The 23,006-nt window shown below is 39.4% G+C and overlaps 1 non-coding gene across 1 annotated transcript; it reads left to right on the top strand.

Moving 5' to 3' along the window:
• Positions 1-1,653: 1,653 nt before the first annotated feature.
• TRNAV-AAC (transfer RNA valine (anticodon AAC)) lies at positions 1,654-1,726 on the top strand. The gene has a single exon. It is a non-coding gene; the product is annotated as a tRNA-Val (tRNA).
• The last annotated feature ends 21,280 nt before the right edge of the window (positions 1,727-23,006 follow it).

Here is a 23,006-nt window from a genome sequence, read left to right as displayed (position 1 = left end):
TTTTCACTGCTTCTAACAACTTTCCTCCCACACCATATATTCTTAATACCTTCCACAGAGCATCTCTATCAACTCTATCATATGCCTTCTCCAGATCCATAAATGCTACATACAAATCCATTTGCTTTTCTAAGTATTTCTCACATACATTCTTCAAAGCAAACACCTGATCCACACATCCTCTACCACTTCTGAAACCACACTGCTCTTCCCCAATCTGATGCTCTGTACATGCCTTCACCCTCAATACCCTCCCATATAATTTACCAGGATTACTCAACAAACTTATACCTCTGTAATTTGAGCACTCACTCTTATCCCCTTTGCCTTTGTACAATGGCACTATGCACGCATTCCGCCAATCCTCAAGCACCTCACCATGAGTCATACATACATTAAATAACCTTACCAACCAGTCAACAATACAGTCACCCCCTTTTTTAATAAATTCCACTGCAATACCATCCAAACCTGCTGCCTTGCCGGCTTTCATCTTCCGCAAAGCTTTCACTACCTCTTCTCTGTTTACCAAATCATTTTCCCTAACCCTCTCACTCTGCACACCACCTCGACCAAAACACCCTATATCTGCCACTCTATCATCAAACACATTCAACAAACCTTCAAAATACTCACTCCATCTCCTTCGCACATCACCACTACTTGTTATCACCTCCCCATTTGCGCCCTTCACTGAAGTTCCCATTTGCTCCCTTGTCTTACGCACTTTATTTACCTCCTTCCAGAACATCTTTTTATTCTCCCTAAAATTTAATGATACTCTCTCACCCCAACTCTCATTTGCCCTTTTTTTCACCTCTTGCACCTTTCTCTTGACCTCCTGTCTCTTTCTTTTATACATCTCCCACTCAATTGCATTTTTTCCCTGCAAAAATCGTCCAAATGCCTCTCTCTTCTCTTTCACTAATACTCTTACTTCTTCATCCCACCACTCACTACCCTTTCTAATCAACCCACCTCCCACTCTTCTCATGCCACAAGCATCTTTTGCGCAATCCATCACTGATTCCCTAAATACATCCCATTCCTCCCCCACTCCCCTTACTTCCATTGTTCTCACCTTTTTCCATTCTGTACTCAGTCTCTCCTGGTACTTCCTCACACAGGTCTCCTTCCCAAGCTCACTTACTCTCACCACCCTCTTCACCCCAACATTCACTCTTCTTTTCTGAAAACCCAAACAAATCTTCACCTTAGCCTCCATAAGATAATGATCAGACATCCCTCCAGTTGCACCTCTCAGCACATTAACATCCAAAAGTCTCTCTTTCGCACGCCTGTCAATTAACACGTAATCCAATAACGCTCTCTGGCCATCTCTCCTACTTACATAAGTATACTTATGTATATCTCGCTTTTTAAAGCAGGTATTCCCAATCATCAGTCCTTTTTCAGCACATAAATCTACAAGCTCTTCACCATTTCCATTTACAACACTGAACACTCTATGTATACCAATTATTCCCTCAACTGCCACATTACTCACCTTGAGAAAGAAATGCCATTGAAATATCTGCATCGGTTCAGACTTGTGCTTCAGTAATGATATTGAAACATATATTTTAAGTACTGACAATGTAACGTCTATTCTAGTGATGTCGGTGAAACATCTCCGTCATTAAAGTTAATACAGTTTCCGTAATGTAGTGGTTATCATGTGTGCTTAACACGCACAAGGTCCCCGGTTCGATCTCGGGCGGAAACAGTAAGCTTTTAGGGATTTCATCACATTTACTTGTGTGGGAAGTTGCTGATGGAAAGAGTACTTTCATCAATTGATCATTTGCTTCTTTTGGAATCATTCAACTGAATCTATTTAAGATAAGAGACAGCCTTATGAGGTGTACACTACCAGTCCACTTTCTTATCAGTAAAGTTTAACAGACACTAGAGGTGGGCCAACACTTCTCTAGTCATTGCTTGTATTGCCATGAGTTATACCACTGATCTATTTTACCAAGTATCGCAGCAGAGTCGCGCAGTGGAAGCGTGCTGGGCCCATAACCCAGAGGTCCGTGGATCGAAACCACGCTCTGCTACTAGCGTTTTCTGATCACAGGAAGGTATCAGTGTCAAAGCCTGAACCATCCATTATCATAAACACTCGCAGCAGATCGTGTTTCCGATCAAAGGACCTCTGCCTTATGGGTGCAGCACACATAAACAGCGCCATTCTGCTGCTTTACCTGGTTACATGAAACAGAGCTGTGACCCAAGGTGATACAATCACTGACTGGAGAAGCGTTAATAGAATTTAAAAATATTTCCATTATACTTAAATAATGACACTGGGGAAGTAAGAGGAATTGCCGAAATACTGACAAAAGTAAAATGGGTGCTAATAAAACGTCCGTATGTACTTGAGACACGTCAGAGTCGGTCACTTGTAATACTGGTATTGGTACGCCAAGTGACCCAGCGTGAACATGAAGCATGTCGATCGTCCCTCATTACCAATGATGTCACATCCCAGGATTCAGTGGTGTACTGGAAAGGTTGAGATCTTATTCATAAGAAACAAGATAAGTTTGCCTACATTTTACCCGTAATAAACGTGATAGTGACTTATTGATTTGGAGTAGTACTTGTTTAGATGATGTATGCTTGTCTGGCCTTGAACGGAAAGTTATGGTAATTGTCAGGATTATTTATGACATTGTTCGGGGATATGATGCCTTTTCCAAGTTCAAGACCATATAATACTCATATCCCATGAAAGTCGCTTGTTTTCCCATTCTTGTGATTATCACCCGGTATGGTGTAGTGTACATTGTGTATTATATATCTTTCCCTTGCGTTACCAGGCCGGAGAAATATTGTATTCAGGGTCGCAATCAAAAATGTTTCGGAAACTGCTATAGATTGAGGGCCGTATGAGGGGCTGTTTTAACGTATGCATGTTGAGGTTTAGAATGAACCTCTCGAGGACTTCTGCCATCACTTTTGTGTATCCTGTACCTGCTTGTACATAATGGAAATCTGGTAGTGGTCATTATTCAGTTTGGATATAGTGAACATCAGTTGTCGGATGATGTGATCATGACGATCCAGCTTTTTATTGAGGCATCCAGTAGACTTCATGAAAGCTGGTGAGGGTAACTTAGGTGTGACTTTCATAAATGGTGAACGTTAAAGTGAAACTCTGGAGAGTGTTTATAGAGAAATTTTCTATGGTTGAGTTTCATACATTTCAGATGAAAGACAAACACGTTAACTAATTTTGCCACATAGATCCTTATGGTGTTGAAGTGCTAGTTAACATATAAGATTGATGTGGAAGAAGATGGGATGCAGCCAGTTTTGAGCGATGGCATGAGGGGTCCCTGAAGGTTTCACCCTGAGGAAATAGTCACAAAATATGGGGATGGGATTCCAAATAGACAACCGGGATGATTACCATTACTACGGAAACTGTATTAACTTCAATGACGCATATGTTTCACTGCCATCACTAGAAAAGATCTTACAGTGTCATTACTGAAACATTTGTTTCAATATCATTAATGAAGCAAATGTCAGAACCGAAACAGATGTCTCAATGACATAGCTTTCTCAAATGTTTCAGTGTCTTTAAGGAAAGAGATTTCTAAATATCTGTATGAGATAATGTTTTAGTCTCACTACTGAAGCAGCTGTTTAAATGTCATTTTTGTAACTGCTGTCTGAGAATTAATAATGAAGCAGATGTTTTCACGGTTATTACATTTGCAGATGTTTCAGACTCATTACTGAGTCATATGTTCCAGCTTCATTACTGATTCAGAAGTTTCGGTTTCATTAGTGAACGTATGTTTGTCATTTTTTCAGAAATGATTTAGTGTTATTATTGAAGTGTAATCTTAGACTTCATTACTGATGTATTTCTGAAGCATGTGTTTTTGATTTAAGACTGAAATAGACGTTTCGCAGTTATACCTGAGGCAGTCGCCTCCCAGGTATTACTGAAATGTATGATTCAGTGATATTACGATGAAGATAATTAATTCATGTGACAAAGTTTAAGTTCCAATCAACAAGAGGTCTTGTGTGTCCGGCCGAGACCAAACAAGAACCGTTGTGTATGTGTGACTTAACGATGGAGGGAAAGATGAGAACAAATCAATGGTTGACTCTCTTGTTCACAAAAGGCACATTGCAATATTATAATGTAGTGGGCTGCTGAGTACTGCATTGCTTACCAGCGATGGAACTTCGACGATAGACTGCTGCCAGGAGTAGAAATCGATGTCACGTCGATAAACAGGGAAAGAAATGTATTGGTTTGGCAAGGAAAGGAGAATGAATTTTAGAACCTGATTGAGATTTCACAAGCTGCATTCCTATAGGCTGACTTTCTTCAGGTGGATATAAAGCTATGTAGACTGAATGATGAGGTATACAATGAACCTCACAAAGACACTTGGGATACTCCTCTTCTATAGATCCATTTGTATGTAGTGAACCTCTGGCATGATCAAGAGTTAATATAGTTGTATGACTCTAGTCTCATTCTTTAAACTGTCTGTGGTCAAACGTGGTATTATGAAGTGGTCATATGTCTACATTCGTTTTCAGGTCTCTACCAATCTTTATGGATAAATTTAATTTGCCTCTTGTACAAGTTTGAGATTCCTGAAGAACTTTTGATATGATCAATCAGTTTACTTCCTAACACTGCGGCGTAGAGCAATAGGATCAATCTTAGAAATTATACTGATACATTTCATCGGTCGGATTACTTTCAATTCAGCTCTGTTGATTAAGTGAGCAGAGATAGAACCACGCTGGATGTAAGAGCAGTAATCCATACAAGGACGAATCAATTCCTTGTATAACCGGAGGAACTTTTCAGAAGAAACAAGTTGCGACATTTAAACAAATTACACAATACACATTGTTTTACCGAGTACTGAGTGGTGTGGCACATAGTGTGACTCCTGTGTATGGATATTGGGGTTTCTGGTAAATGTTCTTACAATCATGGTTCGTCAGTTGGTGAGCTCAAATCACCAATAATTAGGTTAACAACAGAATGCGTAATATATTGCACTATGGAGGCTTCAACTGGACCTATAGCTGGAACTGTGGATGTAGAGGTAATTGTTGTCTGCATCATTACATAAGTGCCTCATAAGTTTAATGTATCGATAATCATCCTGGTTATCTAGTTGGAATCCCATCCCAAGATACTGTGACTCTTTCCTCATGGTGAAACCCTCAAGGACCACTTATGTTATTGTTCAAAAGTGGCTGAGAACACAAGCACTGCATCCCCTCTTCTTATACATCAATCTTGTATGTTATCTAACATTTCAACACCCTAAGAATCTGTCACAAATTTGATCTGAAGCTGATGTATTACCTGGTCTATGTGGCAAAATTAGTTAATGCGTTCGGCTTTCATCTGAAATGTACGAAAGTAAACCATAAAAAGTTTCTCAATACTCTCCAAAGTTTGACTTTAACGTTCAGCATTTATGGGAGTCACACTTAACTTACTCTCACCTGCTTCACTGACGTCTACTGGAAGCCTGAACAAAAAGCTTGAGCCTCATAACCACATCATACGAAAACTGATGTTCACTACATCCTTTAAAAGGTACACACTAGTCATATATCGAAACTGAATGATGACCACTACCAGATTCTCAAAATGTACAAGCAGGTGCAGGATAGACAGAAGTCTTGGGAAAAATATTCCAGAAGTTAATTCTAAATCTCAACATATATACGGTAAAAGAGCCCCTCATACCTCCCTCATAGTCCTAAATCTACAGCTGTGTTTCCAAAACAATTTTCACTTAGACTCTGAATGCAATGTTTTCCCAGCCTGGGGAATCAAAGGAAAGATATAAAATACTCACTGTGCTCTACACCATCCCGGGTGCTAATTACAAAAATGAAAAAACAAGCAACTTTTATAGGATTTCTGTATCATATGGACTATAGCTGAGAAAGGGCATCATATCCACGAAAAATAAGTCAAAGATATTCCTGACAATGACCATATCTTCCTGTTCAATGCCACACAGGCATACATCATCTGAACAAGTACGACTTCAATCAATACGTCATCCTCACATCTATAACGGGTAAGATGTTGGCAAATCTTTTTTTGTTTCTAGTAAATAAAATCACAGCCTTCTCCAGTACGCCACTGAATCCTGGGATTTGGCGTCATTGGTACTGAGGGACGATCGTCAGGCTTCATGCTCACGCTGGGTCACTTGACGTACCAATACCATTATTACACGTGACTCACTCAAACGTTTGTCAAGTACATATGGAGGTTTTATTAGCACCCATTTCACTTTTACCAGTATTTCCGTAATTCCTCTTACTTACCCATTGTCATTATGAATTAGCGTAGGAATATCTCTTAATTTTTGCTAACACTTCTTCAGTGCAATGATTGTATTACCTTGGGCTATAGCTCTGTTTCATGTAACCAGATAATACAGCAGAATGGCGCTGTGTGTGTGTGCTGGACACATAAGCCAAAAGTCCGTCGATCGGAAACACGATCTGCTGCGAGTGTTTTTAATAATGGGTGGGTCAGGCTTAGACACTGGTACCTTCCAGTGATAAAAAAACGCGAGTGGCAGAGCGTGGTTTCGATCCACGGACCTCTGGGTTATGGGCCCAGCACGCTTCCACTGCGCCACTCTGCTGCAGTGCTTGGCAACATGGACCAATACAAGCAATGACTGGAGAAGTGTTGACCCACCTCTAGTGACTGTCTATCTTTACTGTTAGAAATTGGACTGGTAGTGTACAGCTCATAAGACTGTTTTCTTATCTTTGTAGATTCAGTTAAATTATTCGAATAGTAATTATATCAATTGAGGAACGACCTTTTTCCATAAGCAATCTCGTACACAAGGAAATATTATGAAATCCTTAAAAGTTTCTTGTTTCCGACTAAGATCGAACCGGGGACCTTGTGGGGAACCTTAGGCGGAAACAAGAAACTTTTAAGGATTTCATAATATTTCCTTGTGTACGAGATTGCTTATGGAAAAAGGTCGTTCATCAATTGATATAATTACTATTCGAATCATTTAACTGAATCTATAAAGATAAGAAAACAGTCTTATGAGCTGTGCACTACCAGTCCACTTTCTTAACAGTAAAGATAGACAGTCACTAGAGGTGGGTCAACACTTCTCCAGTCATTGCTTGTATTGGTCCATGATGCCTGGCACTGCAGCAGAGTGGCGCAGTGGAAGCGTGCTGGGCCCATAACCCAGAGGTCCGTGGATCGAAACCACGCTCTGCTACTCGCGTTATTTTATCACTGGAAGGTACCAGTGTCTACGCCTGACCCACCCATTATTTCAAACACTCGCAGCAGATCGTGTTTCCGATCGACGGACTTTTGGCTTATGGTTCCAGCACACACACACAGCGCCATTCTGCTGTATTATCTGGTTACATGGAAGAGAGCTATTGCCCAGGGTAATACAATCATTGACTGAAGAAGTGTTACCAAAAATTAAGAAATATTCCTACACAAATTTCATAATGACAATGGGTAAGTAAGAGGAATTACGGAAATACTGGTAAGAGTGAAATGGGTGCTAACAAAACCTCCATATGTACTTGACACACGTTTGAGTGAGTCACGTGTAATACTGGTATTGTACATCAAGTGACCCAGCGTGAGCATGAAGCCTGACGATCGTCCCACAGTACCCATGATGCCACGTCCCAGGATTTAGTGGCGTACTGGAGAAGGTTGTGATTTTATTTACTAGAAACAAAATAAGATTTGCCTATATCTTACCCGTTATAGATGTGAGGATGACGTATTGATTGAAGTCGTACTTGTTCAGATGATGTATGCCTGTGTGGACTTGAATGGGAAGATATGATCATTGTCAGGAACATCTTTGGCTTATTTTTCGTGGATATGATGCCTTTTCTCAGCTATAGTCATTATGATACAGAAATTCCATAAAAGTTGCTTGTTTTTCCATTTTTGTAATTAGCATCCGGGATGGTGTAGAGCACAGTGAGTATTTTATATCTTTCCTTTGATTCACCAGGCCGGGAAAACATTGCATTCAGAGTCTAAGTGAAAATTGTTTTAGAAACACAGCTATAGATTTAGGACTATGAGGGAGGTATTAGGGGCTCTTTTACCGTATATATGTTGAGATTTAGAATTAACTTCTGGAATATTTTTCCCAAGACTTCTGTCTATCCTGCACCTGCTTGTACATTTTGAGAATCTGGTAGTGGTCATCATTCAGTTTCGATATATGACTAGTGTGTACCATTTAAAGGATGTAGTGAACATCAGTTTTCGTATGATGTGGTTATGAGGATCAAGCTTTTTGTTCAGGCTTCCAGTAGACGTCAGTGAAGCAGGTGAGAGTAAATTAAGTGTGACTCCCATAAATGCTGAACGTTAAAGTCAAACTTTGGAGAGTATTGAGAAACTTTTTATAGTTTACTTTCGTACATTTCAGATGAAAGCCGAACGCATTAACTAATTTTGCCACATAGACCAGGTAATACATCAGCTTCAGATCAAATTTGTGACAGATTCTTAGGGTGTTGAAATGTTAGATAACATACAAGATTGATGTATAAGAAGAGGCGATGCAGTGCTTGTGTTCTCAGCCACTTTTGAACAATAACATAAGTGGTCCTTGAGGGTTTCACTATGAGGAAAGAGTCACAGTATCTTGGGATGGGATTCCAACTAGATAACCGGGATGATTATCGATACATGAAACTTATGTGGCAATTATGTGTAATAATGCAGACAACAATTACCTCTATATCCACAGTTCCAGCTATAGGTCCAGTTGAAGCTGGAATGTTTCCAGGCCTCCATAGTGCAATATATTACGCATTCTGTTGTTAACCTAAGTATTGGTGATTTGAGCTCACCAACTGACGAACCATGATTGTAAGAACATTTACCAGAAACCCCAATATCCACACACAGGAGTCACACTATGTGCCACACCACTCAGTACTCGGTAAAACAATGTGTATTGTGTAATTTGTTTAAATGTCGCAACTTCTTTTCTTCTGAAAAGTTCCTCCGGTTATACAAGGAATCGATTCGTCCTTGTATGGATTACTGCTCTTACATCCAGCGTGGTTCTATCTCTGCACCCTTGATCAAGAGAGCTGAATTGAAAGTAATCCGACCGATAAAATGTACCAGTATAATTTCTAAGATTGATCCTATTGCCCTAGCCGCAGTGTTAGGAAGTAAACTGATTGATCATATCAAAAGTTCTTCAGGAATCTCAGGCTTGTGCAAGAGGCAAACTAAATTTATCCATAAAGATTGGTAGAGACCTGAAAACGAAGGTAGACATATGACCACTTCATAATACCACGTTTGACCACAGACAGTTTAAAGAGAGAGACAAGTGTCATGCAACTATATTAACTCTTGATCATGTCAGAGGTTCACTACATACAAATGGATCTACAGAAGAGGAGTATCCCAAGTGTCTTTGTGAGGTTCATTGTATACCTCATCATTCAGTTGACAGAGCTTTATATCCACCTGAAGGAAGTCAGTCTATAGGAATGCAGCTTGTGAAATCTCAATCAGGTTCTAAAATTCATTCTCCTTTCCTTGCCAAACCAATACATTTCTTTCCCTGTTTATCGACATGACATCGATTTCTACTCCTGGCAGCAGTCTATCGTCGAAGTTCCACCGCTGGTAAGCCATGCAGTACTCAGCAGCCCACTACATTATGATATTGCAATGTGCCTCTTTTTGAACAAGAGAGTCAACCATTGATATGTCCTCATCTTTCCCTCCGTCGTTAAGTCACACATACACAACGGTTCTAGTTTGGTCTCGGCCGGACACACAAGACCTCCTGTTGACTGGAACTTAACCTTTGTCACATAAATTAATCATCTTCATTGTAATGTCACTGAAACATACATTTCAGTAATACCTGGGAGGCGCCTGCCTCAGGTATAACTGCGAAACGTCTATTTCAGTCTTAAATCAAAAACACATGCTTCAGAAATACATCAGTAATGAAGTCTAAGATTACACTTCAATAATAACACTAAATCATTTCTGAAAAAATGACAAACATAAGTTCACTAATGAAACCGAAACTTCTGAATCAGTAATGAAGCTGGAAAATATGACTCATTAATGAGTCTGAAACATCTGCAAATGTAATAACCGTGAAAACATCTGCTTCATTATTAATTCTCAGACAGCAGTTACAAAAATGACATTTAAACATCTGCTTCAGTAGTGAGACTAAAACATGATCTCATAAAGATATTTAGAAATCTCTTTCCTTAAAGACACTGAAACACTTGAGAAAGCTATGTCATTGAAACATCTGTTTCGATTCTGACATGTGCTTCATTAGTAACATTGAAACAAATGTATCAGTAATGGCACTGTAAGATCTTTTCTAGTGATGGTAATGAAACATATGCGTCATTGAAGTTAATACAGTTTCCGTAGTAATAGGTAATCATCCCGGTTGTCTATTTGGAATCCCATCCCCATATTTTGGGACTATTTCCTCAGGGTGAAACCTTCAGGGACCACTCATGCCATCGCTCAAAACTGGCTGCATCCCATCTTCTTCCACATCAATCTTATATGTTAACTAACACTTCAACACCAGAAGGCTCTATGCGGCAAAATTTGTTAACGTGTTCGTCTTTCATCTGACATGTACGAAACTCAACCATAGAACATTTCTCCATAAACACTCTCCAGAGTTTCACTTTAACGTTCACCATTTAAGAAAGTCACACCTAAGTTACCCTCACCAGCTTTCATGAAGTCTACTGGATGCCTCAACAAAATGCTGGAGCCTCATGATCACATCATCCGACAACTGAGGTTCACTATATCCTTTAGAAGGTACACACAAAAGTCATATATCCAAACTGAATAATGACCACTACCAGATTTTCATTATGTACAAGCAGGTACAGGATACACAAAAGTGATGGCAGAAGTACCCCAGAGGTTCATTCTAAACCTCAACATACATACGTTAAAACAGCCCCTCATACGGCCCTGATAAACCTAAATCTATAGCAGTGTTTCCGAAACTTTTTTGATTGCGACCCTGAATACAATATTTCTCCGGCCTGGTAACGCAAGGGAAAGATATATAATACACAATGTACACTACACCATAACGGGTGATAATCGCAAGAATGGCAAAACAAGCGACTTTCATGGGTTATGAGTATTATATGGACTTGAACTTGGAAAAGGCATCATATCCCCGAACAATGTCATAAATAATCCAGACAATGACCATAACTTTCCGTTCAAGGCCATAGAAGCATAGATCATCTCAACAAGTACTACTCCAAATCAATACGTTATTATCACGTCTATTACGGGTAAACTGTTGGCAAACTTATCTTGTTTCTTATGAATAAGATCTCAACCTTTCCAGTACACCACTGAATCCTGGGACTGTGACATCATTGGTAATGAGGGACGATCGACATGCTTCATGTTCACGCTGGGTCACTTGGCGTACCGATACCAGTATTACAAGTGACCGACTCTGACGTGTCTCAAGTACATACGCACGTTTTATTAGCACCCATTTTACTTTTGTCAGTATTTCGGCAATTTCTCTTACTTCCCCAGTGTCATTATTTAAGTATAATGAAAATATTCTTAAATTCATATTAACGTTTCTCCAGTCAGTGATTGTATCACCTTGGGTTACAGCTCTGTTTCATGTAACCAGGTAAAGCAGCAGAATGGCGCCGTTTATATGTGCTGCACCCATAAGGCAGAGGTCCTTTGATCGGAAACACGATCTGCTGTGAGTGTTCATAATAATGGGAGGTTCAGGCTTTGACACTTACCTTCCTGTGATCAGAAAACACTAGTAGCAGAGCGTGGTTTCGATCCACGGACCTCTGGGTTATGGGCCCAGCACGCTTCCACTGCGCCACTCTGCTGCGATACTTGGTAAAATAGATCAGTGGTATAACTCATGGCAATACAAGCAATGACTACAGAAGTGTTGGCCCACCTCTAGTGTCTCTTAAACTTTACTGATAAGAAAGTGACTGGTAGTGTACACCTCATAAGGCTGTTCTCTTATCTTAGATAGATTGAGTTGAATGACTCCAAAAGAAGCAAATGAACAAGTGATGAAAGAAGTCTTTCCATCAGCGACTTCCCACTCAAGTAATAGTGATGAAATTCTTAAAAGTTTACAGTTTCCGCTCGAGATCGAACCGGGGACCTTGTGCGTGTTAAGCACACGTGATAACCACTACATTACGGAAACTGTATTAACGTTGATGACGGAGATGTTTCACTGCCATCACTAGAAAAGATATTACAGTGTCAGTACTTAAAACATATGTTTCAATGTCATTACTGAAGCACAAGTCTGAACCGATGCAGATGTTTCAATGGCATTTCTTTCTCAAATGTTTCAGTGTCTTTAAGGAAAGAAATTTCTAAATATCTTTATAAGATCATGTTTCAGTCTCACTACTGAAGCAGATGTTAAAGTGCCATTTTTGTAACTGATATCTGAGGGTCAGTATTGAAGATGTTTTCACGGTTATTACATTTGAGAATGTTTCAGACTCAGCTTCATTAGTGAACGCATGATTTTTTCATAGATGATTTAGTGTTATTGTTGAAGTGTAATTCTAGACTTCATTATTGATATATTTCTGAAGCATATGTTTTTCATTCATGAATGAAGTAAAAGTTTCAGAGTAATACTCAGGCAGGCGCCTCACAGACATTACTGAAGTGTATATTGCAGTAACATTACAATGAAGATAATTAATTCATTTGACAAAGGTTATATTCCTATCAACAGGAGGTCTTGTGTGTCCGGCCGAGACGAAACAAAAACCCTTGTGTATGTGTGACTTAGCGATGAAGGGAAAGATGAGGATATATCAATGGCTGATGCACATGTTACCAAAAGGCATTTTAGATTAATGTAATGTAGTTGGTTGCTGAGCTCTGCATGGCTTACCAGTGGCAGAGCTTCCACGATAGACAGCCGCCAGGAATAGAAATCGATTGAATGTTGATAAACGGGAGAAAGAAATATATTGGTTTGGCAAGGAAAGGAGAATGAATTTTAGAATCAGATTTAGATATCGTACGCTGCATTCCTACAGACTGACTTCCTTCAGACTTCCTCAGAATGACACTTGGCATACTCTTCTTGTATTGATCCATTTATATGTAGTGAACCTATGGCGTGATCAAGAGTTGATATAGTTGCAGAACTCTTATCCCTTTCTTTATGTCAAATGTGGTATTATGGAGTGGTCATACGTCTACCTTCATTTTCAGGATTCTAACAATATCTATGAATAAATAAGTTTGCCTCTTGTTCTAGCTTTAGTTTACAGACTGCTGAGGATTAATATGATTAATCAGTTTTCTTCCTAACACTAGGAGGTAGGGCAATAGGATCAAGCTTAGCAATTATATTGGGACATTTTCATCGGTCGGATTACTTTCGATTCAGCTCTCTTAAGTAAGAATGCAGAGATAGAACCGCCCTGGATGTGAGAGCAATACTCCATACAGGGACGAATCCATCCCTTGTATAAACGGAAGAAATTTTGAGAAGAAAAGAAGTTGTGACATTTGAACGAATTACACAATATACATTGTTTTACCGTTTATTGAGTGCTGTGGCTCGTAGTGTGATTCCCGTGTGGATATTATCTTTTCTGGTAAATGTTCTTACAATCATGGGTCGTCAGGTGGTGAGCTCAAATCACCAATACTTAGGTTCACAACAGAATGCGTAATACATTGTGCTATGGAGTCGTGGAAACATTCCTGCTGTAGTTGCACCTGTAGCGGGAACTGTGGATATAGAGGTAATTGTTGTCTGCATTATTGAATAAGTGCCATATGTATTTGATGTATTAATAATCATCCCCGTTGTCTAGTTGGAATCCCATCCAAAGATGATGTGACTCTTCATGATGAAACATTCAAGGACCACTTATGTCATTGTTCAAAAGTGGCTTAGAACCCAAGAACTGCATCCCCTCTTCTTACATATCAATGTTATATGTTATCTAACATTTCAACACCATAAGAATCTGTCAAAAAGTCCATCTGAAGCTGGTGTATTACCTGGTCTATGTGGCAGAATTAGTTAACGCGTTCGGCTTTCATCTGAAATATACGAAAGTAAACTATAAAATGTTTCTCCATACTCTACAGAGTTTGACTATAACTTTCAGCATTTATGGGAGTCACACCAAACTTACTCTCACCTGCTTCCCTGACGACTACTGGAAGCCCGAACAAAAAGCTGGAGCCTCATAACAATATCAAACGACAACTGATGTTCACTACATCCTTTAATAGGTACACACTAGTCATATATCCAAACTGAATGATGACCAATACCAGATTTTCATTATGTACAAGCAGGTTCAGGATAGAAAAAAGTGATGGGAGAAGTATTCCAGAGGTTCATTCTAAATCTCAACATATAGATGGTAAAACAGCTGCTCATACCTCCGTAATAGACCTAGCTGTGTTTCCAAAACATTTTTTTTACTGCGACCCTGAAAACACTGTTATCCAGGCTTGGTGAATCAAAGGAAAGATATATAATACACAATGTACGAGACACCATCCCGGGTGCTAATTACAAAAATGGGAAAACAAGAAACTTTTATGGGATATGTGTATCATATGAACTATAGCTGAGAAAGGGCATCATATCCACAAACAAAGTCATAAATGTTCCTGATATTGACCATATCTTCCCGCTGAAGGCCATGCAAGCATACAGCATCTGAAGAAGTACTACTCCGAATCAATACGTCATCCTCACATCTATAACGGGTAAGATTTAGAGAAATCTTATTTTGGTTTCTAGTAAATAAGATCACAACCTTCTCAAGTACGCCACTGAATCCTGGGGCGTGGCGTCATGGGTACTGAGGGGCGATCGTCAGGCTTCATGCTCACGCTGGGTCACTTGACGTACCAATATCAGTATTACACGTGACTCACTCAAACGTGTGTCAAGTACATATGGAGGTTTTATTAGCGCCGATTTCACTTTTCTCAGTATTTCCATAATTCCTCTTACTTCCCCATTGTCATTATGAAATTATTATAGGATCATTTCTTAATTTCTGTTAACACTTCTTTAGTCAATGATTGTATTACCTTGGGTAATACAATCATGTAGCCAGATAATACAGCAGAATGGCGTTGTGTATGTATACTGGACCCATAGGCCAAAGGTCCTTCGATCGGAAGCACGATCTGTTGCGAGAGTCTATGATAATGGATGGGTTAGGCTTAGACAATGATACCTTCCAGTGATCAAAAAACGCTAGTAGCAGACCGTGGTTTCGATCCAGGGACCTCTGAGTTATGGGTCCAGCACGCTTCCACTGCGCCACTCTGATAAAATGGACCAGTGGTATAACTCATGGCAATACAAGCAATGACTAGAGAAGTGTTGGCCCACCTCTAGTGACTGTTTAATTTTCCTGGTAAGAAAGTAGACTGTTAGTGTACACCTCTTAAGGCTGTTCGCTTATCTTAAATAGATTCAGTTCAATGATTCGAATAGTAGTAATACCACTTGATGATCGACCTCTTTCTATAAGGAACCTCGTACACAAGAAAATATCATAAAATCCTGAAAAGTTTCTTTTTTCCGCTTGAGATCGAACCAGGGACCTTGTGGGTGTTAAGCACACGTGATGACCACGACACTACGGAAACTGTATCATCTTTAATGACGCAGATGTTTCCTTGCCATTACTGGAAAAGATCTTCTAGTGTCACTACTGAGACATATGTTTCAACGTTATAACCGAAGCACATGTCAGAACCGACGCAGATGTTTCAATGATATTTCTTTTTCAAGTGTTTCAGTGTCTTTAAGGAAAGAAATGTCTAAAATCTTTATAAGATCATGTTTCAGTCTCACTACTGAAGAGATGTTTCAGAGTCATTTTTGTAACTGATATCTGAGGATCAATAAAGAAGCAGATGTTTTCACGGTTATTACATTTGCGGATGTTTCAGTCTCATTACTGAGTCAAATATTTCAGCTTCATTAGTGAATCAGAAGTTTCACCTTCATTAGTGAACGTATGTTTGTCATTTCTTCAGAGAGATTATTTATTGTTATTGTTGAAGGGTAATCTTAGACTTCATTACTGATGCATTTCTGAAACATATGTTTTTGATACACGACTGTCGTATATGTTTCTGGGTTATACCTAAGGCAGGCGCCTCACAGTCATTACTGAAGTGTATATTGCAGTAACATTACAATGAAGATAATTAATCCATGTGACAAAGGTTAAGTTCCTATCAACAGGAGGTCTTCCGTGTGTGGCCGAATCCTAAACAGAACACTTGTGTATGTGGGACTTAGCGATGGAGGGAAAGATGAGGACACATCAATGGCCAACTCTCTTGTTAACAACAGGCACACTATAATAATGTAATGTAGGGGGTTGCTGCATGGCTTTCCAGTGGAGGTTCGAAGGTAGACAGTTGTCAGGAGCAGAAATCGATTAAAATTCGATAAAAGGGAGAAAGAAATATATCAGTTTGGCAAGGAAAGTAGAATGAATTTCAGAACCAGACTGAGAATTCGGAAGCTGCATTCCTATAGACTGACTTCCGTCAGGTGGATATAAAACGCTATAGACTAGATGATGAGGTTAACAATAATCCTCAGAAAGATACTTCACATATTCTCCTTGTATAGATCCATTACCTCTTTACTTGTATATAGTAAGCATCTAGCGTGACCAAACGTTAGTATAGTTGCATGACTCTTATCCCATTCTTTAAATTGCCTGTTGATCTTCGAATGTGATCTTATGAAGTGGTCATACGTCTACCTTCATTTTCAGGTTTCTACCAATCTTTTTGGATAAATCAAGTGTGACTCTTGTACCTGCTTAAGTTTCCAGAAGACCTTAGGGAAGCTGCTGAGGATTAATATTATTAATCAATTTACTTCCTAGGATTGCGGCGTTGGGCAATAGGATCAAGTTTGGACATTTGACTGAGACAGTTTAGCGGTCGGATTACTTTCGATTCAGCTCTTCTAAGTAAGTGTGCAGAGATAGAACCACCCTAGATGTGAGAGCAGTTCTCCGTACAAGGACGAATCCATCCTTTGTATAAACGGAGGAACTTTTCAGAAGAAAAGAAGTTGCGACGTTTAAACAAATTACACAATACACTTTGTTTTACGACTACTTAGCGGTGTGGCTCAGTGTGGCTCCCGTATGTGGATATTGGGGTTTCTGGTAAATATTCTTCATGGTTCGTCAGTTAGTGAGCTCAGATCACCAATACTTAGGTTAACAACAGAATGCGTAATCTATTGTGCTACAGGTGCCTGGAAACACTCCAGCTTCAGTTTGACCTATAGCTGGAAATGTGCATACAGAGGTAATTCTTGCCTGCATTATTACATAAGTCCCACATATTCTTAATGTTATGGTAATCATCCCGGTTGTCTATTTGGAATCCCACCCACATATTTTGGGACTATTTCCTCAGGGTGAAACCTTCAGGGACCACTCATGCCATCGTTCAAAACTGGCTGGGAACACAAGCGCTGCATCCCATCTTCTTCCTCATCAATCTTATATGTTAACTAACACAACACCATGAGGATCTGTCACAAAGTCACCTGAAGCTCATGTATTACATGATCTCTTTGGCAAAATTAGTTAATGCGTTAGTCTTTCATTAATGTACGAAACTCATCCATAAAAATATCTCCATAAAGACTCTCCAGAGTTTGACTTTAACGTTCAGCATTTATGGGAGTCACACCTAAGTTACAATCACCAGCTTTCATGAAGTCTACTGAAAGCCGGAACAAAAACTGGAGCCTCATGATCATATCCGACAACTGAGGTTCACTACATCCTGTAAAAGGTACATACTAAAGTCATATATCCAAACTGTATAATGACCACTACCAGATTTCCATTACGTACAAGCAGGTACAGGATACACAAAAATAATGGCAAAAGTACTCGAGAGGTTCATTCTAAACCTCAACATACATAAGTTAAAACAGACCCTCATGTGGCCCTGATAGACCTAAGTATATAGCAGTGTTTCCGAAACATGTTTGATTGCGACCCTGAATACAATATTTCTCCGGCCTGGTAACACAAGGGAGAGATATACAATTCACAACGTACACTACAACATACCGTGTGATAATCACAAGAATAGGAAAACAAGCGACTTTCATGAGATATGAGTATTATATGGACTTGAACTGGGAAAGGGCATCATATCCCCGAACAATGTCATAAATAATCCTGACAAGGACCATATCTTTCCGTTCAAGGCCATACAAGCATACATCATCTGACCGAATACTACTCCAAATAAATACTTCTTCATCACGTCTATAACAGGTAAGATGTTGCCAAATCTTATTTTGTTTCTTATAAATATGATCTGAACCTTCTCCAGTACGCCACTGAATCTTGGGACGTGGCATCATGGGCTTCATGTTCACTCTGGGTCGCTTGGAGTACCAATACCAGCATTACAAGTGACCGACTCAGACGTGTGTCAAGTACATATGGACGTTTAATTAGCACCCATTTTGCTTTGTCAGTATTTCCGTAATTCGTCTTACCTCATTAGTGTCGTTATGTAATTATAATAGGAATATTTCATAATTTTTGTTAACACTTCTCCAGTCAGTGATTGTATTACCTTTGGTTATAACTTTGTTTCATGTAAGCAGGTAAGTTGCCAGAATGGCGCTGTTTATGTGTGCTGGACCCATAATCCAGAGGTCCTTCGATCGGAAACACGATCTGCTGCGAGTGTTTATAATGATGGGTGGGTCAGGCTTAGACACACATATACCTTCCTGTTATCAGAAAACGCTAGTAGCAGAGCATGGTTTCGATCCATGGACCTCTGGGTTATGGGCCCAGTACGAGTCTAATCCGCCACTCTGCTGCAGTACCTGGCGAAATGGACCAGTGGTATAACTCATGGCAATACAAGCAATAGCTAGAGAAGTGTTGGCCCACCTTTAGTGACTGTTTTACTTTACTGATAAGACAGTGAACCGGTACTGTCCAGCTCATAAGGCTGTTCTCTTATCTGAAATAGATTTAGTTGAATGACTCCAAAAGAAGCAAATGATCAATTGATGAAAGAATTCTTTTCATCAGCATCTTCCTGTTTCCGCCTGGGATCGAACCGTGGACCTTGTGCGTGTTAAACACACGTGATAACCACTACAGTACGAAAACTGTATTGACTTCAATGACGCAGATGTTTCATTGCCATCACTAGGAAAGATCTTACAGTGTTATTACTGAAACATTTGTTTCAATGTCATTAATGAAACACATGTCAGAACAGAAACAGATATTTCATTGACATAGCTTTCTCAAATGTTTCAGTGTCTTTAAGGAAAGAGATTTCTAAATAATTTTAAAGGATCATGTTTCAGTCTCACTACTGAAGCAGATGTTTTAGTGTCATTTTTGTAACTGCTATCTGAGCATCAATAATGAAGCAGATGTTTTCACGGGTATTACATTTGCAGATGTTTCAGACTCATTACTGAGTCATATGTTCCAGCTTCATTACTGAATCAGAAGTTTCGGCTTCATTAGTGAATGTATGTTTGTTATTTTTTTAGAAATGATTTAGTATTATTACTGAAGTGTAATATTAGACTTCATTACTGATGTATTTCTGAAGCATGTGTTTTTGATTTACGACGAAATAGACGTTTCGCAGTTATACCTAAGGCAGGCGCCTCATAGGCATTCCTGAGGTGTATGTTTCAGTGACATTACAATGAAGATAATCAATTCATGTGACAAAGGTTAAGTTCCAATCTACAGGAGGTCTCGTGTGTCCGGCCGAGACCAAACATGAACCGTTGTGTATGTGTGACTTTGCAATGGCGGGAAAGATAAGGACATATCAATGGTCGACTCTCTTGTTCACAAAAGACACAGCGTAATATTATAATGTAGTGTGTTCCTGAGTACTGCATGGCTTACCAGAGGTGGAGCTTCGACGATAGACTGCTGCCAGGAGTAGAAATCGATGTATGTCGATAAACGGGGGAAAGAAATATATTGATTTGGCAAGGAAAGGAAAATGAATTTCAGAACCAGATTGAGATTTCACAAGCTGCATTCATATAGACTGACTTCCTTCAGGTGGATATAAAGTTCTGTAGACTGGATGGTGAGGTATACGAGGAACCTCACCAAAACCCTTGGCATACCCTTCCTCTATAGATACATTTGCAAGTAGTGAACCTTTGGCATGGTCGAGAGTTTATATAGTTGCACGACTCTTGTCTCTTTCTTTAAACTGTCTTTGGTCAAATGTGGTCTTATGAAGTGGTCATATGTCTACCTTCATTTTCAGGTCTCTAGCAATCTTTATGGACGAATTAAGTTTGCCTTTTGTACAAGCTTGAATTTCCAGAAGAACTTTGTGAAGCTGCTGAGGATTGATATGATCAATCAGTTTACTCCCTAACACTAAGGCGTAAGGCAATAGGATCAAGTTTAGAAATTATACTGGTACATTCTATCGGTCGGATTACTTTCAATTCAGCTCTCTTGATGTGAGAGCAATACTCCATACAAGGACGAATCCATCCCTTCTATAAACGGAGGAACTTTTCAGAAGAAAAGAAGTTGCGACATTTAAAAGATTACACAATGCACATTGTTTTACCGAGTACTGAGTGGTGTGGCTCATAGTGTGACTTCCGTATGTGGATATTGGGGTTTCTGGTAAATGTTCTTACAATCATGTTTCGTCAGTTTGTGAGCTCAAACCACGAATAGTTAGGTTAACAAGAAAATGCGTAATATATTCCTCTATGTATGCCTGGAAACATTCCAGCTTCAGTTGGACCTCTAACTGGAACTGTGGATATAGAGGTAATTGTAGTCTGCATTATCACATATCACAAGTGCCACATATATTTAATGTATCGATAATCATCCCGGTTGTCTAGTTGGAATCCCAAACCCAGATATTGTGACCCTTCATGATAAAACACTCAAGGACCACTTATGTTATTCTTCAAATGTGGCTGAGAGCCCAAGCACTGAATCCCCTCTTCTTACACATCAATCTTATACGTTATCTAACATTTCAAAACCATAAGAATGAGTCATAAATTTCATCTAAAGTTGATGTATTACCTGGTCTATGCGGCAAAATTAGTTAACGCGTTCGGCTTTCATCTGAAATGTACGAAAGTAAACTATAAAATGTTTCTCCATACTCTCCAAAGTTGACTTTAACGTTCAGCATTTGTGGAGTCACACCTAAGTTACTCTCACCTGCTTCCCTGACGTCTACTGAAAGCCTGAACAAAAAGCTTGAGCCTCATAACCACATCATACGACAACTGATGTTCACTACATCCTTTAAAAGGTACACACTAGTCACATATCGAAACTAAATGATAACCACTTCCAGATTCTCATAATGTACAAGCATTTGCAGGATAGACAAAACTTTTGGGAAAAGTATTCCAGAATTTCATTCTAAATCTCAACATATATACGGTAAAAGAGCCCTTCATATCTCCCTCATAGACCTGAGTCTATAGCAGTGTTTCCAAAGCAATTTTTACTACGACCCTGAATACAATGTTTTCCCGGCTTGGTGAATCAAAGGAAGATATATAAAACACAATGTGTTCTACACCATCCCGGGTGCTAATTACAAAAATGGGAAAACAAGCAACTTTTATGAGATTTTTGTATCGTATGGACTATTGCTGAGAAAGGGCATCATATCCACGAAAAAAAGTTATAAATGTTCTTGACAATGACCATATCTTCCCGTTCAAGGCCATACAGGCATACATCATCTAAACAAGTATGACTTCAATCAATACGTCATCCTCACATCTATAACGGGTAAGATGTAGGCAAATCTTATCTTGTTTCTAGTAAATAAGATCACAACCTTCTCCAGTGCGCCACTGAATCCTGGGACGTGGCATCATGGGTACTGAGGGACGATCGTCAGGCTTCATGTTCACGCTGGGTCACTTGGCGTACCAATACCAGTATTACACGTGACTGACTCAAACGTGTGTCAAGTACATATGGAGGTTTTATTAGCACCCATTTCACTTTCATCAGTATTTCCGTAATTCCTCTTACTTCAACATTGTCATTATGAAATCATAATAGGAATATTTCTTAATTTTTGCTAACACTTCTCCAGTCAATGATTGTATTACTTTGGGCAATAGCTCTGTTTAATGTAACCAGACGATACAGCAGAATGGCGCAACGTATGTTTGCTGGACCCATAAGCCAAAGGTCCGTCGATCGGAAACACGATCTGGTATCTTCCAGTGATCAAAGAACGCGAGTAGCAGAGAGTGGTTTCGATCCACGGACCTCTGGGTTATGGGCCCAGCATGCTTCCACTGCGACACTATGCTGCAGTACGTGGCAACATGGACCAATCGTATAACTCATGGCAATACAAGCAATGACTGGCTAAGTGTTCACCCACCTCTAGTGACTGTCTATCTTTACTGTTAAGAAAGTGGACTGGTAGTGTACAGCTCATAAGGCTGTTTTCTTATCTTAATAGATTCAATTGAATTATTCGAATAGTAGTCCTATCATTTGATGAGCGACCTCTTTCCATAAGCAACCTCGTACACAAGGAAATATGATGAAATCTTTAAAAGTTTCTTGTTTCCGTCTAAGATCGAACCGGGGACATTGTGCGCGATAAGCACACGTGATAACCACGACACTATGGAAACTGTATTAACTTTAATGACGCAGATGTTTCATTGCCATAACTAGAAAAGATCTTAGAGTATCACTACTGAAATATATGTTTCAATGTCATTACCGAAGCACATGTCAGAACCGAAGCAGATGTTTCAATGATATTGCGGCGTAGGGCAGTAGGATCAAGTTTGGAAATTTGACTGAGACGGTTTTTCGGTCGG

The sequence above is a fragment of the Panulirus ornatus genome, unplaced genomic scaffold (genome assembly GCF_036320965.1).
Source record: "Panulirus ornatus isolate Po-2019 unplaced genomic scaffold, ASM3632096v1 CTG_292_pilon, whole genome shotgun sequence".
Taxonomy (NCBI): Eukaryota; Metazoa; Arthropoda; class Malacostraca; order Decapoda; family Palinuridae; genus Panulirus; species Panulirus ornatus.
This window is presented reverse-complemented; position numbering and strand designations above follow the sequence as displayed.